This window comes from Hermetia illucens, chromosome 7 (assembly GCF_905115235.1).
Source record: "Hermetia illucens chromosome 7, iHerIll2.2.curated.20191125, whole genome shotgun sequence".
Taxonomy (NCBI): domain Eukaryota; kingdom Metazoa; phylum Arthropoda; class Insecta; order Diptera; family Stratiomyidae; genus Hermetia; species Hermetia illucens.
The window spans coordinates 5,947,263-5,969,069 of NC_051855.1; positions in this window are offsets into that span (position 1 = coordinate 5,947,263).

Below are 21,807 nucleotides of genomic sequence, written 5' to 3' on the forward strand. Positions count from 1 at the left end.
GCGAAAAAAAAAATTGGGGGGTTTTAACCGCGTTAGAGCAAAGAATCCTTCGACATGAGGGTAGGGGATTCCGTAACCTTCATAACGACGAAATCTATGAGCAATGCCATGACCGTCTGGTCGTGGATAAAATCCTGTTTAATAATTTGCAGTGGGCGGGTAACTTAATCAGTATGGATGCGGATGATCCAGCCCAGAAAGTCTATAAGGGTAATATCCGTGATAGAAAAACAAGACCTGGTAGACCCTGCTGAGATGGAGTGATGGCGTAGGCGAAGACGTCAGACAGCTTTTAGAGATATCGAACTGGTAGACATCGGCACAAAAGCGGGATGTCTGGAGTTCATTCATTGTTTTTGACAGACAGCCCCAGAAAAAGCAACAACAATACCCAATAGCACTGGTCAACTGAAAACAGTGAGGGAAACTATGAGCAAGGCCATGACCATCTGGTTGTGGATAAAATCCTGTTCAATAGGTTGCGGTAGGCGGGTCATCTAGTTAGTATGGATCAGGATGAGTAAAATGGCAGTAAAAAAAGCCGAGGCACACCCCGTATGAGGTGGAGTGATGACGTAGGCCAGGACGTCAGATCAGCTAACACCAATGTATAACAGAGTTCTCTGTAAACGGTTCGGTTCATTCAAGTAGCCAGTCATCGAAAAAAGCACGACTGACAGAACTGGGATGAGCTAGGATACGAATTTCCACAGATTTGCTAGCATTTATCCCAGGAGACGAGAGCTGGGTCCCACCGGAACAAGTCGCAAAGCTGACGGAGTATTGCGAGGAGAGGGCGTTACCACTTCTTCTCGGCTGCGATGCCAACGCCCACCACGAAGTGTGGGGAAGCAGCGACACTAACCGTAGAGGTGAGTACCTTCTCGAATTTATTCTTAGTAATAAGTTAGAAATATGCAATCTAGGGAACACTCCAACATTTGTGACCAGCACCAGACGAGAGGCACTAGATATAACTCTAGGAAATACCCTGATGAACGGGATGGTCAGGAATTGGAGGGTGTCGGATGAACCCTCAATGTCTGATCACAGGATACTCAGATTCGACGTTGAGGGTAACTCCGAAATAAAAAGAATAATAAGGAACCCCAAGAGAACGGATTGGGAATCCTACACAACGCACCTGAGCAACAACATTGCCCACCTTCAAGGGGGCGGTGACATCAGGAGCGAATTCGAATGAGAAACGGTGGTGGATGACCTGAACACAACCGTCATTGACGCATATGAGGCCAGCTGTCCGGCCAAGACAGTCAAGTCATCAAGGGATGTACCATGGTGGAACAGGAACCTAGCCAGAATGAGAACGGAGATACGAAAACTCTTTAACCGGGCAAAACAAACCGGGGACTGGCGGAGGTATAAAAATGCACTGACTGCGTATGGCAGGGAAGCGGGGAAGCGAAACGGAACAGCTTTAGGGAATTCTGTGAAGGGATTGAACAGATAACAGAAGCAAACTGTACAAGGCTGTAGCCAAAGACGGGGAGGGTAACTCCGAAATAAAAAGAATAATAAGGAATCCCAAGAGAACGAATTGGGAATCCTATACACCGCACCTGAACAACAACATTGCCCACCTTCAAGGTTCAAGTCTGCTTGAAAAAGGAAGATGGGACATTCACCGATAATGAGGAGGACAGGGTACACCTGCTTCTCAGAGCTCATTTCCCGGGGTCCTACCCCTCGGCGGCAGGCGACAACAATCTGCCGGACACCCCAACAACGAATAAAAGGGGAAGGAAAGAGAGCTGGAGACTAGCAAAAGAGTTATGCTCAGAAGCTAGGCTAAGATGGGCAGTGGGAACTTTTCAACCAATGAAATCTCCCGGAGTAGATGGCATTTTACCAGCACTTATCCAGAGAGGCCTAGAGTCTCTTCGGAGGGTGGTAAGGGGGAGCATAGCACTGGGTTACATACCAAGGGCATGGAGACGGGCAAAAGTGGTCTTTATTCCGAAAGCGGGTAAAAAGGATCCTTTTCACCCTAAATCTTCCAGACCAATCTGCCTAACATCGTTCGTACTCAAAACGGTGGAGAAGGTCATAGACAACTATATTAGAACTAACGTTCTAAAGCGTAATACCCTACATCACTGTCAACACGCTTACCTGGCAGGACGGTCAACTGAAACTGCCCTGTATCAGCTGACCGAGGTACTACAGGACGCCATAGAAACAAAAGAAATTGCACTGTGCGCCTTTTTGGATATCGAAGGAGCATTCGACAACACATTGCACACAGAGATACAGGTTGCCCTGAGCCGCAAAGGAGTGGGAAACACCCTGGCACTCTGGATGGGCAAAATGCTAGAAAGCAGACAAATAGAGATACAAACAGGTACAAATTCTATTATCATGAACACCACTCAAGGCTGTCCACAGGGTGGAGTACTATCGCCGCTGATGTGGAGTATGGTAGTGGATGAACTCCTGGACGTGTTAACTAACACTGGAATACAAGTCCAGGGCTACGCGGACGACATTGTTCTAATCTGTAGGGGTAAATATGAAGATACCCTATGTGATAGAATCCAAACTGGATTAAGGGTTACTAGTGCCTGGTGCAGGAAGGTGGGACTGCGGATCGACCCAACCAAAACCACCATAGTTCCATTCACTAGGAGGCGTAAGCTGGATCACCTGAAAGCCATAACATTACATGATATGGAGGTGAAACGAGAAACAGAGGTCAAATATTTGGGAATCACGCTAGACCAAAAATTACTCTGGAAGACACATGTTGGAAACACTTGTCGAAAAGCCACGAGGGCTCTGATGACTTGCAGATCCATAGCAGGAAAAAAATGGGGTTGCAGCCCGAAGATACTACTTTGGATATATACTGCAATAGTAAGACCAATGATTACCTATGGAGCGGTAATCTGGGCAGAAAGAACCGAACTCAGCACACAAGCCAGGGAATTACATAAGCTCCAAAGGCTGGCTTGCGTGTGTATCAGTGGGGCAATGAGGACATGCCCAACGGCATCCCTGGAGGTTCTTCTGGGATTAACCCCTCTCCATCTGCACATACGGATGCAGGCAAGGAGATCAATATTCAGGATGGCCGGTAGTATGAGTGAGGAAGGAAGATTGATATCTTTCTAGGCGGTATCCCGAATTACTGATACCGAGGGACAACATGGCAACGAGGTTTCCCTTCGATAAGAACTTTGAAACACGTTGGAGTAATAAGGCAAACTGGGAGAGCGTGGCTGCGACATACGGCTTAAACCAGCAACTGATTACTTGGTACACTGACGGATCTCTCACAGCAGTGGGAGCGGGTGCCCGTGTCATTGGTCCAAGGAAAATGTACTTTGAGCCAATGGGCAGGTACACTAGCATATTCCAGGCGGAAATTTACGCCATAGACAAATGTGTGTCCTTTAATTTGCAAAGGAACTACAGGGGGCAGAACATAGCTATTCTCACCGATAGCCAAGCAACGATCAAGGCACTTAGGTCCAACCAGGTGAACTCTAAACTGTTATGGGAATGCCTTGAGAGACTGAATACACTCGGCTCGTCCAACAAAGTCTGGATACTTTGGGTTCCAGGCCATGCTGGGTTGGAAGGCAACGAGGCAGCGGATGAACTAGCCAAGAAGGGAACAGGGATGCCTTTACACGGGCCAGAACCATAGTGGGAATTCTCACTGATCATTGTCGGCTGAACTATCACCTAGGGAAGCTAGGGATATCTACGGACACTGCCTGCAGGTTCTGTGAGAAGGAGGACGAAACCTTTATGCACGTCCTGGGAGAGTATCCGGCACTTGTGCAAACTAGGTCGATACATCTGGGAGAACACTTAATACCAGATGCAAAGTTGAAAGATCTGGAAGTGGGGAACATACTAAAGTTCCTAACGATTACAGGCCTGCCTGAGATACTATGATCAACAGGTGCACTATAACCAGTAAAAGGGGCACAATGATTCTTCAAGGACGCGGTGCGACTTTCCCTTAACAGAATAATAGCATTTATTTGGAATTGTTACGTCAGCGGTAAAAAATCCTTCATAATTTGTGACATCTTGAACGTCAATATGAAGGAAATCTCACAAATTTACTACCCTCATGCCCACCTGACCTTCGAATGGACTATGGCATGGATATTGTTTTACAAGTTTCGTAACATCAAATTGCCACCACATCCATTCCAAATTCCTGTAGATCCGCACAACCTATGCTACAGGATTACCACATTTTGTATGCTAACACTATTTTCATTCAGGTCCTTATCAACATTTTTTTTTAATCTCACCATCCCTCCCCATTTCCGACTTACTTTAAGCAGTTTTCATACCGAAAAAGAGACAAGCACCCATAATCAATCCTATAAAATCAAGAAGCCCAATCCTAACACAGTCCCCGAGCAAATAATACCGATAGATTTCAGGAGGTCAAGAATTCAAACTCACCCTCATTTTAAGTGGTATATGTACATGTTTGCGGTATAAATATCAGAGACAGACCGAACTGAAAAGCATATGCCGGACTGAAACTGACCTAGGGTCATACGTATCCCCAAATACGACAAGTTACTGAAATTCCATTTCCTAGTGAAAGGTTTCCAACGATAGCCATAGAAAAAATCTTGGGGTTGGGGCCGAGACTACTGGCCCATCATAAAATTCGAAAATAAAAAAAAAACAAGACCGAATACTCACTCTCCGGGGGTAGTAGTGAAATTTACCCACCAAGTTTTCAAGAAGATGGACTATTGGGGTGGGAGTGGAAAAGTGGGTTGTGAACGGACGATTTAAGGAAATGCTTTCAATTTGGTCGATTTTGCATGCTTGGGGTTGAAATATTTTCGGTGCCTTTTCTAATCGTTCCGAATTAAATTTCTTTTTTTTTTCTTGTTTTTGTTTTAATCCTTAGTTTCAAAACTTCCCCCTTTAGGCACTGGCTTGAGTCTATTTCTGTGAAGGAATTAAGCTTCTTTCGGTTTTTAGGGTGTGAGCAAAACTATTTTCCATATCCATTGAAAATGAGTCCTTTGATCTTGTGTTTCATTGCTCTTGAATTCCCCAAAGAAATTTAAACACAAATTAAGGGTTGACCCGAGCTTCGTGTTTTGTTCCTTTAACCATTAGATCTGGACTGATAGTGTTGGCTGGACAATGATGAGATGATAAATGCTTCTCGTTCTTCCTTGGAAGTGTGAAAAACGAATCAAAACTTTATCCTTTTTCGAGTACTCTGCCATGCGTTTTTGTCTGGTTGATTTTGATATTGGAGCGAAATAATTAAAATTCAATAGACTGAGCTGCTGGATGAGGAGGGGATGGGGAGGGCAAGGAGGGAAGGAAGGGTGGGATACGGATAACTATTTCCGAAATACTTGAAAATTGATTAGCCTTTTCGCCTTTGATGATGTAGAAATGAAAGGGAGTTTTCAATTGAGACTGTAACTAGTTTTTGGGGTTTCGTAATTGGTTAAGCTGCAGTTTTAAAAAGGAAGCTCGTTGGGGAGTGAATTTACAATTGTTGTCTATCTTGGACGGTTGTATGTAGTGAAATGATGAACGGTTCTAGTGGAACGAGTGAGTTCGCCCCGCGTACAACACGGGACGGGCTTGGGGACAGGATGTCCGCCAAGAGATGTAAGATGCTACTCCCCGAGGGGTTATCATCATCACAAGAAGGAAATACAAGCCCTTCGGAACTGAAGAAGGTAAACGCGAGCCTCCTCGAAAGAATGGAGAAACTAAAACTGGCGAAGGACGCCAAGACCAAGCAATTGGATTGCCAGCAGGGCATCATCGAACAATTAGAAGAGCGCTTGGCATCTCTTCAAGGGATAATGCCGATATCAACAGCAGCAGCAACAACATCAACGTCAGCATCAATAGCAACGTCAGGAGCAGCAACAAGAACAACAACAACTTCCAGATGGAGGAAAGATGTGCCTTGAAGAACTGATCGAAGAAGAGGAGGTGACGAATTCAACTTCGTGCAGCGGAAGAAGAGAAGAACGCAAAAAGACAAGGTCACTGTTAGCTATGTATGTGCCCCTCCGGCAAATTCACAGGCACCCTCCCCTCAACTGTAATAATCGCAATCCACATACGATCAGGGCCTTCAAATGTGTTAGAGCACTTCATTCAAGACCGTAAAGGTACACTACAGTAGTACACTGTAGGAGGCAATGTGGTCAGCATTGCGCTCGCCCGAGATTATTACCCTGATTTGACCCAGGTACTCATTCACAGCTGAGTCGACGTCAAATCACGATACAAATCCTACTGCCACCAGTGAGATTTGAACCGCGACCTTCTGTATGACAGCTTTATGCTCTAACCACTCAACGATCCGTCTGAAAAAAGAAAAAAAGTCCCTCGATCAATGGTTACAAAATTAATCTACCTCAGTTCCTGCAAATTTTCAAAGAAACAGGGTTGAAAGCAACCCTAAAGAATACGAGGGCCGAGAGGATCCAAATCTTTGCGCAGAGCATTGAATTTCATGCGGCGATCTTCAACTTTATTAAAGAAAAGGGGCTACACGCCTCAGCTAGCACCCCACCAGCTTTAAGGACTTAGTCCTTGGTTATCCGCGGTCTCTACAGAGAAACGTCGAACCCAGGTCACGCGAGCCAACAAGCTTCTCCATAGCCAGAATCGACGCTCCATTGAAGTCGCCATCGGGGCTGTTCATGACTACCTCCGAGCCCTCTGAAGTGCTCATTGAACAGGTGAAGTATGTACTCCACCAAAAGATTTCGCTTCAGAAAGGCAAGCTTATCCAGGAAGTGAAGTGCTACAACTGTCAAAATCTCGGTCACATTGCTCTCAATTGCTCCATCCTGCACAGGTACGAACAGCTCGAACAGGTGAATACCCAAGAACCTGCTGCAATTGTGGCAATTCCGGAATCCCGCTAAGTATCGCGGATGCTCGGAATACAAGGACATGGTTGCCAGAAGAAAACCTGGTAGAGCAGAAAAGAATGTTGATGCTATAAGAGCAGTCAGCGTCATATTATTATCCGGAGCGATATCAACTGCGATACCGACTTGTTAGTCAGAGAAGACTGTGAATTTGAGGAAGTTGCCATCGAAAACCTGTAAACCTGTTCCGCGGCAGCGGCTTTAGTTAAAACCACCAACAGTAGATGCGTCTTAATAGTTGCAGTCTACTTCAAATGAAACTCACCACCCGAACAACTGGGCCTAAGCCTTACAAACCTCGAGCAAACTCCAGTCAAAACCTCAGTACCTAATTCTTGGTGGCGACTTCAACTTCAGGCACATTTCTTGGGGCGATTTGGCAAAAAATCGAAAAGGGGTCACCCTCGACAAATGGATCCACAACCATGATCCATTAAACGAGCTTTCCTTCGCCTCTCAACTGCAGGAGCGAGTATCCAACAAAATTAGGTCGATCGCCCATACTAATTGGGACAAGTTCAGGTCAGAATTAGCACCACAGCTGAACCTCCAGTCTCGCAAAATCTAATGGATAAAGAAATCGATGAGGCCATTGTCAAGGGTAACAGCCCATAGCTCGCACCATAGAGCAGAACCGATTTCGTAGGAGACGTATCCTAGTCGATATAGGGTCCCCGACATTCGCCATTAGTCGACTCAAGGTCGCGACTCCAGCTGCACCCTTGTCCGTTGCTGCTTTGATTTGCTCGAAGAAGCTCATCTTCGAGTCGAGCATTAAACCAAGGTATTTAACCATTATCTATCCGTGTCCGGATGGCTGCGTGGTTAGAGCACAAGGCAGTCATACGGAAGGACGCGGTTCAAGTCTCACTGGGGGCAGTGATTTGACATGGGATACCAGTCGACTCAGCTGTGACTGAGTACCTGAGTCAAATCAGGGTAATAATCTCGCGCGAGCACAATGCTGACCACATTGCCTCCTACAGGGTACTCTAATCCTATAGTGTACCGCTATGGTCTTGAATGAAGTGCTGTAACACACTTCAAGGTCCTGATCCGATATGGATTGTTGCGCCAACGATTATTATTTCCGAGTTGTCTCGGCAGATGCCGGCTTTACCTAATACTAGCACTAAGTGCCAAGTATTTAGGCTCGAACGATTCTACCTACTTAAGAACTAAAAGGGCGCTGGTGGTGGTGGCCGGTCGTAGGTCAATGGGAGAATCCGTCGAGAGCTCCCCGCAACATGGAGCACATATGCAGAATGGTGTATGATGATGGATAACCTTACATACTGCATTATGCCTGGTGATGTATTGCACCGGTGCTATAACAGTGCAGCCAGAAATGAGACGGTCCAACGTCTCTAACGTCGAACCACACATTCTGCACTGGTCCTTCTCCATCCGTTCTTTCATGATGAGCTTTTTGTAAGCTCAGGTGGCGACCACGCCGTCCTGAATGACACACATGAACCCCTCCGTCTCAGCAAAGAGCTCCCCGGCACACAGCCATCTGTTCGACAAATGCAAATCGACAAATGGCTGCCAAAGACAATTCACGTGTTTACCATGCATTGCCTTCGACTTCCATTCATCGATCCGCTCTTGGTCCGACTTCACCCCACTCAGAGGATTGAAAGATTGATCCTTCAAGTTAAGTGGAGTCAGTCCACAGTCTGCCTTACAGACAGCCGCATGCAGGGGACTCGCCTGCTCTTTGCTGGAAAAATAAGCGCACTGCGAGTCGACTTGTCGATGATGTTGTGCCGCCACGTCAACCACACCTCTACCTCCGATGTCACAAGGTAGGTTTATCTGCTTCACGGCAGAGTTTGGATGGTGCATTCAGAATTTGAAATAGTAGTCCATATCCGCCGCTGGACCTTTTCCAGATCGGTTTTCGTCCACGGCAATATTCCGAATGCATAGCGAATAGATTCAAAGCGCTTATTTTATTCTTCCCCGAGAGATGCGATTTCAGTACCATACTTACACGTCCTAGGGATTAAGACAGCAGAGCATCCTTCGGATCATGAACTCGAGCATGGGTTCCTTGCAAAATTCCTAGGTACTTGTAGAAGTCTGTCTCGGTCGTAGCTCCGATGTGGAGGTGACCAATTCTCTGTTCGACATGCGACTCGTGATGACTTTTGTGGATGGCTTGGATTCGACACTTGCTTAATCCAAACTCGATCCGAATATCACACAGACTTCTAAGGTGGTCGTCAGTATCAGCATGCAACTTGATGTCATCTAATTACATCAAGTGTGTCAGTTCGCGCTTAGCACGTAGGCCGTACTTTATTGCCAAACCACGCCCTCTAGCATCATTCAGTGGTCATGAAAGGGGGTTCAGTGCCATACAAAACCAAAGGAGACTCAATGAATCCCCCTGGAAAATGCCTCTCCGTATATCGATGAGCTTTGAGGTATAAGCACCCTCAGATGTACGCACTGATACGGTGTTTATGTCACCCTTCCATGATTGTTGCCAAAAACTCTATTAGTTTCGGATCAATACGATACAGATGTAGGACATCGATTAGCCAAGAATGCGGGACCCTATCGAAAGCCTTGGAATAATCGATATAGCAGCTAAAGAGGTTTCTTTGGTCTCTAGTTGCTTGTCCTACAACTACCGAGTCGATAATGAGTTGCTCTTTGCAACCCCTTGACCCAACTCGGCAGCCCTTCTGCTCCTCGGACAGAATGTTGTTGGTCTCGAGGTACGCATTGACCCCTCCACTAATAATGGGCTTTATAAATTTGCTGAAGATTGGTAAGCAAAGTAATCGGTCTTGCATCTGCGGGGTCCTGTACCGTGTCTTTGTTAAGGATAAGGTAGGTAATCCCCGTAGTGAGGAAAGGTGTGCCAACCGACCATGTATACTGATGAAACTTTTGTACCAGAAATTTTGTACTCCATCCAGACCTGGGCCCTTCCGGTTCTTTGAGCTGTTTACGGCTGGTTGAACTTCTTCTTCAGTAACATCCGCAAAATTGATACCAGGTCTATTGAAATGGCGGGTGTCTTCGGCGGTGAACGACTCAGCACGCTAGGTGGATAACCCCCAAAGTCCAGCCCAGAGAATTCTATACACGCTCTTTGGAATTCGTCGAGAACCTCAGCGGAAACCTCATCTGGATGATGAAGAAGAGTGCTTCGGCGAGTTCTGAAACTGTTGCCTGCAGTGCGGCGTGGTATTGTTGGTGCCGCCGCCTCTGTCCCCATCGACTATCGGTCACCAGTCTCCGCGATGACCTCAAGTCGAACACACTCCCGGATAATAGCTGGGATTCGCTGCGCAGTCACGTGCGCGAATTGCGGGAAATGCTCGACGAGTCTCTGGTGCAACAAGGGGTGATAAGATGTCGTAGCCCCCGCCGTTATTTCGTAGTAGGAGCAGAGGATGAAGAGGTTCATTTCTTCATCCACTTCATCCGTTGCCTACGCAAAGTGGTCGCCACAGATTGTGGCGAAACAGCTGCAGCAGGCGGAACGATGCTCCTGTTCGTCGTGGCCCCTAGACGTGGAATCGCCCCACGACTAGCAGTTTCGACGCCGCGCTGTCCATTACGGGAGCCCGAACCAGACACCAAGTCAGACGACTCCCGCCGTTTATCCGTACCAGACCTTAAGTTTCTCCTTCTCCTCATTAAGTGGATTTGCATCTTATACCTAACTGCCAGGTGTGGTGATTGCTTCCTTAGTGAGTAATCTGCAAGACTGTAAAGTTCCTGCACTTTCATCACCTGCCCCCTGATACGCTGCGGTTGCGTACAGACTGAAGCTATCCATCCCTCCTCCATTAGTAACCTTCCAGTGCCCTTGTTTTGGAAGTAAGCTCAGTTAGAAACGCTAGTCCTGAGCAGATGGATTTGGACACAAATCGAGTGGAAGTGCATTCGACCGTCCTCGCTAGAGCCGAAGAGGAAAGGCTCATCAGAAAGTGCGCAGCAGTGGTGAAACGTATGCGGTCGGCAACGTTCCTTCAGAGGAACGTCAGCAAAGGCGTCAAAAACGGGCTGATGGAACTGGAGGAACTACTGGACCGCATTTCCTTTTATAGACGAACGTAGAGCAGCGGAAGACAATTGTAGAGCAGAAACAGTCGCACTCTCCGCTGAGAATGCTGCTTGCGTCAAACGGACCGCAGATAGCCCTCTGCAAAGTGAACTGGGGAAAAAGCGGAAAGAGGACGACGTGCATGAAGGAGATTTTATCGAAGTAGTCTCCAAGGCCCAAAAAAAAGAAGGCGAAAAAGGATAAAAAGAAATAACGGACTCCGTCGCCAGAAACACGTCTGTCCAAAAACAAGGAGGCTGCCAACCCAAAGCCAGTAGCGGAAAAAACTAGGAAACGAAGAAGGACTAGACCGTCAGCTCTGCTCATTAAGCCGACAGAAGGCAAGACATTTGCGGAAGTCCTTAGTGAAGTCCGCTACAGGATGAAACCCGAAGAGAACGGAGCAGAGGTGTCTTCGATACGGAAAACGAGGAATGGTGGAGTTCTCGTCGAACTGGGCCCAAAGGCGACCAACAAGAGCACGTTCTGCGAAGCGGTCAAGGGGTCATTGGAGGAGAAGGCTCTTGTTTCCAGCCTAGAATCCATGTGCTCTCTAGAAATACGGGATCTTGACTGCCTCACAGAAAAGGCCGAAGTAGAGGAGGCGCTAAAGCGTGAATGTCCAGAGGTGACCAATGCCCGGGTAGGTATTACCTTTGTAAATGCTCGAGGCCAAAAGCTCGCCGTGGTGTAACTCCCCGAGCAATATGCGAGGAAACAGCAGCGGGAGAATCAAAATCGGATGGGTAGTATGCAGGGTACGAATGCGGATAGTCCCCACCAAGTGCTACAGGTGTCTGGACTATGGACACACGTCAGCAGCTTGCAAGGGTCCGGACAGGAGGACACCATGCCGGAGATGCGGCCAAGCGGGTCATCAAGTGAAGACTTGCAAGGAAAGCGAGAGTTGTGTTCTCTGCAGGGATCGTGGCGCGTCGGGCGAAAGCGTCGCACACACTGCGTGCTCGGGACGGTGTCCGATCTTCAGGGCGGAATTGAGAGGGCTAGAGTGCGAACGCCATGATCCGCATTTTGCAAATTAACATGCACTGGAGTGCAACCGCTAACACAGTTCGCTGCGGAAGTAAATGCTGATCTAGTGCTGATTAGCGAGCAATACCGAAACAAGGACCCGTCCTCATGGTATCTCGACTTATCGGTCACCGCTACCATCTGGGTTCGGGACGACGTTCGACTTCGTGTTCTTGCCGAAGGCCGGGGGCACGGATTTGTCTGGATCCGGTGTTTAGGGATAACGTTTTTTAGTGTTTACCTGACACCGAATGAGTCGATTCCGGACTTTCAGCGCCGGCTTGATGCTCTGGAGGACACCGTTTCGAGCACGGAGGGACGAATCCTGGTTGGCGGTGATTTTAATGCCAGGGCTCTTGAATGGGGCATGCCTCAATCAGACTCCAGAGGGAAACGGATTCTGGAAATGGCGGCGAGAACCGGGCTCGTAATTTTAAACACCGGATCCACGCCAACGTTTCGGCGCACAGGTTGTGAAAGAAGCATTCCTGACATCATTTTTGCGTCGGAATCTCTGGTATCATCGGTGGACGGGTGGCAAGTGATCATCAGTACATTGCGTTCGAAGTGTTTGACGCTACTTGCCGGCGAGCACCAACACGACGTTCCCCCTGCGTGTGGAATGTCGCGAGGGTGAACATCGGAAGGTTCGTCGAAGCTCTTGGAGGAGGTAGGGCTGCGCTGGGGGGCACTCCGGAGGGGGGGGTGGTGGTGTCGCAGCTGACACCGTCGTAAATTCAGTGATGAATCTGATAACGACGGCGTGTGAGGCTTTCATGCCCCGGAGAGGCCCCAGGCGCGACAAGCCTTCTATGTACTGGTGGACGGCGGAAATTGCCGACCTACGGAAGGAGTGTCATAAGCTCCGCCGTTTGGCACAACGTTTGTACGCCAACGAGGAGGCATGTGCCATAAAGGCACAATATAGATCAGCAAAAAGGAGACTCCGCAGCGCTATAAATAAAAGCAAAGCTCGCGGCTGGCAAAATCTTGTTAATGAGGTGAATGATGACCCGTGGGGACTTCGCTATAAGCTTGTCACTCGGAAAATCGGGGCTCTGCGGAAGCCCTGCATGTTGAGCACCGACCAGATGGACCGCATTGTGCGGGCATTGTTCCCCAGACACCCTGTACGGGTTGATATAAATAGCGCGGAAAGCGTCGTGGATTGCCCCCTTTTCACAATGGAAGAACTCGAAGAAGCGGTTCTCACTATGAAAAACAGGAAGGCGCCAGGTCCTGATGGCGTCCCGGCGGAAGTTTACAAACAGGTGTTCCGCCAATGGCCAGAATTGCTGCTCGAAGCGTTCAACGCGTGCTTGAAGGAGGGCATTTTTCCTTGTCGCCGGAAAGTGGCCAGACTCGCGTTGATCAGTAAGGGTAAAGGAGACCCGGAGCTCCCGTCTGCATACCGACCGCTGTGTATGCTTGACACGGCCGGAAAAGTGTTCGAGAAGCTCATCAGGGGTAGACTCGCTGAAGCGATCCGTGCTGCCGGGGACTTATCCGCAAGGCAGTTCGGGTTGACAACAGAGAAATCTACAGTGGATGCTGTTATGGAGGTCGTAGATGTGTTTAATCGAGCCGGGGCACACAGCCGCCGATCTCGACGGATAGGGATCCGGATCGGACGGTAAGGGGTTCCCTGAACTAACAACAACTCCCTTCCTCCCCTCCCCTGCCGTTGGTGAAAGGAATTCCCTGACTTGAAGGCTCCCAAAGCCGGGAGAGCGGGAGGGCTAGCCCGAAGTAATGTGTCAAACGGTTCCAGGCTAATTCTCTGATGACAGGGAGGTGTTTAGTTGGTAGTCCGCCAGCGTGCTGTTGCGGGAGTCTAACGCATTCACCTATCCTACTCCCAAAAAAAAAAAAATCCCTCATCCTTTCCAAGCCGGGCTTCGGACCGGCTACGATGGAGTTTAATTATTAATTGAACTATATAAAGTATTTCGTTAATTTGCCATCTAATATTATTTCGGTTTAAAATCCGCTTTCTTCCCATAATTCCGAGAAATTAATTTAATTTTAAAATATGTAGATTGTCATTTATCAATGCGTCTATGCCTAACATTTTCTCATCAAATTATTTTTCTTGTCTATATAAAATCTCTCGTATATTTATAGAATTATTAATAGCACCCGCATTCGTATATATCTCTAAGAAATATATTTGTAAATTAAACAAATAAAAAATAAAAAATAAAAAACCACTGGAAAGAATTTCGACAAAAGCAATTAAAAGAGTATTATCAACATCTCAATCTCATAATTCAAAATGTTCAGTTCCATCTCATAGATTAGATTGGATTAGATTAAGAAAAAGGGGTGGGTGGATAGCTTGCTGATGGCATCCTCGTTTCGTCCGTTGGGGGTTGATTTCGATATGTCAATGGTTTTTGTTGTATGCATGTGACTATGGGAAAATTATTGGAGAAAATTAAAATAAGAAACAAATCCAAAAAGAAAAACAAATTTGAATTTAGAAAAATTTCAGGAGACAGGCGATGATATCTTTTAATTAGTTTAGTGAAAGTTGCTGTTAAGGAATATCTTCAAGTGGTTTCGCTGATTGTACAATTAAGATTTTATTGTTAATAATAAATAGAAAAGAATTGTTTGTTCCTTTCTAATTTGTTGGTGAAATATGCGCAGTTTTTGCTCAATTTCGGTTGAAATTCGGGGATGTGTGGTTCATTAGAAAGATGGATTATTAGTTTAGATACTTTAGAATCAGAATAAAGTAATTTACCGATTTTAGTGAATGAAAAAGTGCCTTATATTATCTCTAGTAAAGGACCATCGTCACTAAGTAAGTACCTCCCCATTTTTTTTTAATTAACTTCTGGTGAAACTCCTACATATTCTACATCTTATTACACAGAGTGGGGGACTCCCTTATTTGAAAAGATCATAAGACAATAATTTTGGGAAATGTCATTTTAATCTTTCTATTTTTACGTAGAGACACAATTCAAGTTTCTTTTTAATTACTTTTTGAAAATAACATCTCGAAGGTGACCTCCGTTCTGGTCAATAGAGAGGATCGAAATCGAAAGTTTTGTTCTACTTTGTCCAGTGTGCCTATGTCGATGTTACCACCAATAGCAGTATGAATATTGGTCTTCAGCATACCCAAGGTCTTTGGATGATTAGTATATACCAAGGATTTGAAATATCCCGATAAAAAACCATCATCATCAACGGCGCAACAACCGGTATCCGGTCTAGGTCTGCCTTAATAAGGAACTCCAGACATCCCGGTTTTGCGCCGAGGTCCACAAATTCGATATCCCTAAAAGCTGTCTGGCGTCCTGACCTACGCCATCGCTCCATCTTAGGCAGGGTCTGCCTCGTCTTCTTTTTCCACCATAGATATTGCCCTTATAGGCTTTCCGGGTGGGATCATCCTCATCCATACGGATTAAGTGACCCGCCCACCGTAACCTATTGAGCCGGACTTTATCCACAATCTGACGGTCATGGTATCGCTCATAGATTTCGTCATTGTGTAGGCTACGGAATCGTTCATCCTCATGTAGGGGGTCAAAATTTCTTCGGAGGATTCTTCTCCCGAACGCGGCCAAGAGTTCGCAATTTTTCTTGCTAAGAACCCAAGTTTCCGAGGAATACATGAGAACTGGCAAGATCATAGTCTTGTACAGTAAGAGAGTTTGACCAGTGCAGTTTGATGTCGTTGGTTGATTCGTCTTCGGTGCTGACGTTGCCACTATATATTTTGTCTTGCCTTCATTGATGTGCAGCCCAAGATCTCGCGCCGCCTGCTCGATCTGGATGAAGGCAGTTTGTACGTCTCGGGTGGTTCATCCCATGATGTCGATATCGTCAGCATAGGCCAGTAGTTGGGTGGACTTGAAGAGAATCGCGTCTCTTGCATTTATCTCAGCATTACAGATCACTTTCTCGAGGGCCAGGTTAAAGAGGACGCATGATAGGGCATCCCCCTGTCGTAGACCATTGTTGATGTCGAATGGTCTTGCAAGCGATCCTGCTGCTTTTATCTGCCCTCGGACATTGGTCAGGGTCAGCCTAGTCAGTGTTATTAATTTCTTCGGCATACCGAATTCTCTCATGGCCGTGTACAGTTTTACCCTGGCTATGCTATCATAGGCGGCTTTAAAGTCGATGAACAGATGGTGCAACTGTTGTCCATATTCCAACAGTTTTTCCATCGCTTGCAGCAAAGAGAAAATCTGATCTGTTGCTGATTTGCCTGGAGTGAAGCCTCTTTGGTATGGGCCAATGATGTTCTGAGCGTATGGGGCTATCCGGCCTAGCAAGATAGTGGAGAATATCTTATAGATGGTACTCAGCAACGTGATACCTCTATAATTGCTGCACTGTGTAATATCTCCCTTTTTATGTATGAGACAGATAATGCCTCATTGCCACACCAAACAGTCACGCGTTTTGCATGCAGGAGCTGCTCGTGAAGTTCTCGGGGTTTCGTGGCACTTTAATATCGCATGTTTTGTTGATCAACACATCCTGACAGATGAAAATGGGCCGCATCGCTGAAGAACACAAGCGCACCATGAGGCAGGTTTTCGATAAAGGCTTCACAAGACTCTTTTCGTTAATCGTTTTTGCATCACTGCCAGTTTCTATGGGTGAAATTTTAGGTCTTCATGAAGAATTCGTCTTACTGTGCTATCAGCAATCCTAAGAGCAACTGAATGTTTGCGTACAGATTGCTTGGGGAATTTCAAAATTGCCTTTCGTACCCTCTCCTGCTGGTTTTAGAGAGTCGTGGATTTTTTACAAACAAAAACTTTATTAAAATCGGTTTACGGTTACGGTTTTTTTGTGTCGATGGAATGCGGAAAACCTCAAAAGCTACCGCTGGCTCCTACCACACGGTTATGTGGGACTCTTATCCATTAAAACCAATCCCCCTCCTCCTTCCACTCTCTCCGCGGGACTCTCATATGGTATTACGTCGCGGGGCAGGATCAGAATTTATCCTGCACTCGTGTTAATATTCGTGGTTCTCTCTCGTTCATTTTTCCGGCTGATTTTCTCCTGGCTAACCTACTTTGGGGAATTTTCCGTCATCTTTTCGACCTCGGTCCATATTTCCTTTGATTTCAGCATATGTTCCAGTATATTTTCGGGTGTAAAGTGCTTCCCGGTTGTAGCCCTCTGATCTGCGAATCTCGTGCAATGAAATATAACGTGTTCTGCGCGCTCTGCAATCGATAGAGATATGCTGGATAACCTCCGCGTCCGCTCAAGAACTGGGTTAGTTCGAAATATTTCTCGCCGTGGGGTTGCTCGATTCATTTCGGTACTTCCTATATGATCCTGTGGGTCCCGCGGCCTTTTTCTGACTCGTCCCACTTCTCCTGCCATTCCGCGATAGTTTCAGCTTATGCGTACTGTACGGGTAGAACATTCTCCGGTGAGATACGTTCGATCGTAAAGTTGTTTTCCTTCTCTCGACAGAATCTTAATGGGATCATTCCTGGTATTACGCAGGTTGCTTCATCGGATATTGTTCTGTAAGCGCAACATATTCGGAGTGCACTTAATCAATACGCAACTCCAATCTTTCTCTTATTTGTTGTATTTTTTAGTGCATCTGGCCACACTGCGGCAGCATACAATAGGATCGAACTGACCACCCTCGAAATTAGGAGTCGACGTCTCGGCCTTTTTTCAGCTATATTTGGTAGCATTCTCGCAATCAGTGTTCCAATGTTAAATGCCTTTGTTGCTGCACACTCCACATGTGATATGAAGCTTTGCCTCTGGTCCATTATTACGTCGAAGTACTTGAGCGCAAACTTGGAATGAATAGTTTTTCTTCCAACTTTAATCTTCATGAATGTGCATTTTGTCCGCTTGGTAATAAGTACTACTTCCGTCTTATGTTCTGCAAGAAGTAGGCCAGCATTCTCTCACCAGGACTTAATGTCACAGACTGCTTCCTTAACATAAAGATCGATTTCTTCGAAGAGGCATGCAACAATCGTCACACCAATGTCGTCCGCAAAACTAATGGAGGCCACACCAGTAAGGAGGTCTAGCGTCAGTACTCCGTTATACAAAATAATCCACAGAAATGAGCCTAGGACGGACGCTTGTGGAACCCCACATGTCGTTTGATATAATTTCATTCCTTCATCTGATTGGTGGTCCAGAAGCCTATCGATTAGGAAGTCATCAACAATACGCTCCAGGCACTTCGGCCCACCTAAGTCGATTGGGGACTCTAATATTTTACTCCATCTTGTGGGATTGAAAGCCTTCTTCACATCAAGTGTGATCACTGCACAGCGTTTGTCCTCGTCAAGTGCGCCCTTAGCTGTATTAGCCACCAGCCTAACTGTATCCGTCGTAGGCCTCCCCTTTTGAAAACCGAACTGACTCTCGGAGAGACCACCTCTCTTTCCCGCAATTAGAATTAATCTGATACAGATTACACGTTCATATAATTTGCCAGTATTATTTAGTAGGTATGTCGGTCTATATGATGAAGGTTTACCCAGCGTGTTGCATGTTCCCGGTTCACCCAGCATGTTTCATGCACCCGGAGTTTGCTGTGACAACGTTCAGGGTGATCTATGACCTTTGCAAGTCGCTGGAGTTGTACTAAGTGCGCAGTAGGGGACCACAATTAAAGAAGCTGCACACTTATCTGGCGGAGCATTAACCACAAAACCTTTTGGACGACCATGCCAAATGGGCATGTATCTTCGGCTCCTCGTCCTCCAAAGAAAGTTCCCAAAACGTGTTCCCCTTGATGACTCTGGTTAAAATGGAAGAGGACCCTGCATGCCAACAAGGTGAATCTCTCAATGTCAAGATAATCAATCTTGCTGAAAATATATCCGAGGTAGTCAAGGCTTCCTTTCTTGTGGGAAACTTGGCTCTACCAAATGTGAAGGATAAAAACATAAAATACGAAGTATTCGGTTTTAGAGTACCGAATCCTGACAAATCGGGATAAAAGGGAGCATATGGATCCGTTTGACCTATACACGCACGCAGAAGCCCTCAGCTACAGCAAAGATATTGTCAACATCAAACGTAGGAGTTTCATGAGAGTGTCAACCATTTCTTAACGGATTTACGGGTCCAAGAACGCGGCCTTAAGCCCTTCAACCATTTAGTGCGACGTGCCTTTATGGCATCATTAAGGGTGCATTACTCAATTGGACGGAAGAGAGAATCATTCATCACTCATAGTCCAAGGTGAAAGTAAACCAATCCCAGAGGTTCACAAGAACTGACAGTGAAATCAAGGAGCCCAAAATACCCACGGGCACTGTAAAATTAACCTTCCTAGGAGAATCGCTGCCGGTCTCAGTTATAATTGGGAAAACCTATTCCAAAGTAGATCCCTTTGAAATGAGCGAAAGACGCTGCTGCAACTGTGGACACTTAGGACATATTGCTATGATGTGTAAAGCATCCAAAAGTAAATGCTTAAACTGTTGCTCGTCTGAAGATTACGATGGTGCAGCTTGCATGAAAAAATGTGTCATATATGGAATCCAAGGAGTAGGGATTGCCTATAAAAAAGAAAGCATCTAACACGGTCAGAAATTATTATAAGCCGATCAACAATTACGTGGAATGCAACATGGCTTTCTCTCCTTTAAAAGCTAGCAGTTAAAACCAAACAAACTCAAGAGATATCATTGCAGATGTGGACAGTATCTTCAGTGGCCAAGGAAAGTACAGTACGGCTGTGAAGAAAAAGAACCCCGTTACAACTTCCAGGACTATTCCCCCTGATACTGAGTACTACTAAATCTTAAACCTAACATCATTGGAACGTCGACTTATTTTTCCTCCCAAGTATCCAGTGCGGACTTCAGGATAGAGACTGTGAGACTCATGAACTTTCCCTGCAGCCTGTAAAATGCAATTATCATGGGGGACTTCAATGCCAGAGCTAATGCCTTTGGAGACTCGGTTAACTTGGCGAAAGGTAACATCCTTATAAATAGTATCTGTAATAACGTCTTTAGACAACTGAATAATGGGCACATCACCTTTTCGACAATAACATACGCCGGAGTGTGCAACATCCTACTCGAACAGTAATCACAAACCTATCTTGATACAGAGCCTGGATGTCAAGCTTAAAGACTTCTTCAGAGCAGCCAACATCAAACTTAGGGAATTGATCCAGAACCTACAGCCCCAAGATGACCTGTGGAACTTCAGTTGGCGACATACAAAGTTAGGGGAACCACGAGGCCCAAGACGACCTGTGGAACTTCAGTTGGCGACATACAAAGTTAGGAGAACCACGAGGCCCAAGACCGGGTGGAATAAGGATCTTATCGAAGGGAAAAAATGGAAGCGATGAGAGCTTTCCAGCTAACTCCAAACTACGAGAATTTCCTCAGGACCAAACAGACAACTAAACGATGGAAGGAAGAAATCAGGAGAACAAAAAGAAACTTATAGGAAGACATGTTGAAACTGACCGACACCGAACAGTTCTGGCTAAAGATCAGGGGTTTAAAAAATTTCAGAAAGAGTCCAGACAACTTACAACATGGGATGAAGATAAGAAACAAAAATTTCTCATAGAAATAGAAGGTAACCATGGCAAAAGATCTGTACCCCAAGATACAACATGTTTTGCCTCCTATTGCATGTGGACTGCAACATGGATCATCTCAAGAAAGTTTCTCATCCTCCAGGGAATGATACGATACTGGACTTTTATGTAAACTGCCTGAATGAAGAAACCAAATTACGCTTACTGAGCGCGCTTAGTGGGGCTTGAAGGGCCCTCCAATCATCACAAGGATGGAAGACAACCATGATTATTCCAATACCTAAAAACAATATTGATCTGGACAATACCATGAACTTCAGACCTATTTCCCTAATAAACATAACGCCAAAATTCTTAACAATTCTTCTTGATGCCCGAATACCTGGACTACAGAATAGCCACGATTGTGGCGTCTCAGTTGAAAAGATGCTTAGGTTTAGCTAATTAGCTCATGCTCTCGCGGACCGTGAAAAAAGAAGATAGCAATAATGACAGGCTCCCAAAAAGCCTGCACTCTTGTGGAGAACCAAGACATCAAAGATCCGATTGTCTGGGAAATAATTGACGTGTCCTGCCTATTCGGATAGGCCCCGACGCAATTGTCCTTGCAAGTGTTGACACAAAACGTATTGAAACATAAGTGGGTTACCTAACCTACAACGAGTCGGGCTACACAGGGTCCAGTGCCCAAAAACCGAGTGACAGATGGCACACATAGGTGGACGATCTGGTTAATTTTCGGCTCCACGTACGATCACCGTGGGCCGGACCAGTGAACTTCTCTCCCTCTGTTAGCCTGGCGGGATGTCGTCGGACAACAAAAAACTGACAACAACATCGACCTTCGACCGGACTAGCCGAAGTTGGGAGGATGGTCGTGCTGTCAACCCATCCTTACTCTGGCAGGGTCTTTGCGTTTCCAATCAGATTCCCCACAACACGTAGGGTTCCCACCGTTATATTGGATGTAGCGGGGGATAAACGTTTAGGTTGAGGTGGGTCGCCGCAGGGCCCCCATGAAAAGGCAAGGTAGACGAGGGCCGGTCGCCTCGTAGATGCTGGAATCGCCTCAGAGCTAGTTCTTTCCCGTCTATCCAGTACGCGTTTAGGCCGTTTGGCAGTTTAGCTCCTTTGGGATTGAAATTTTCGGTGGTATCAATCCGCCTCGAGACTTCTTTATTAGAGAAGTTTACCCTGGGTGGATTTAGTATCGTTGACTATTGGGTCAAGGCACGTGATAAAAT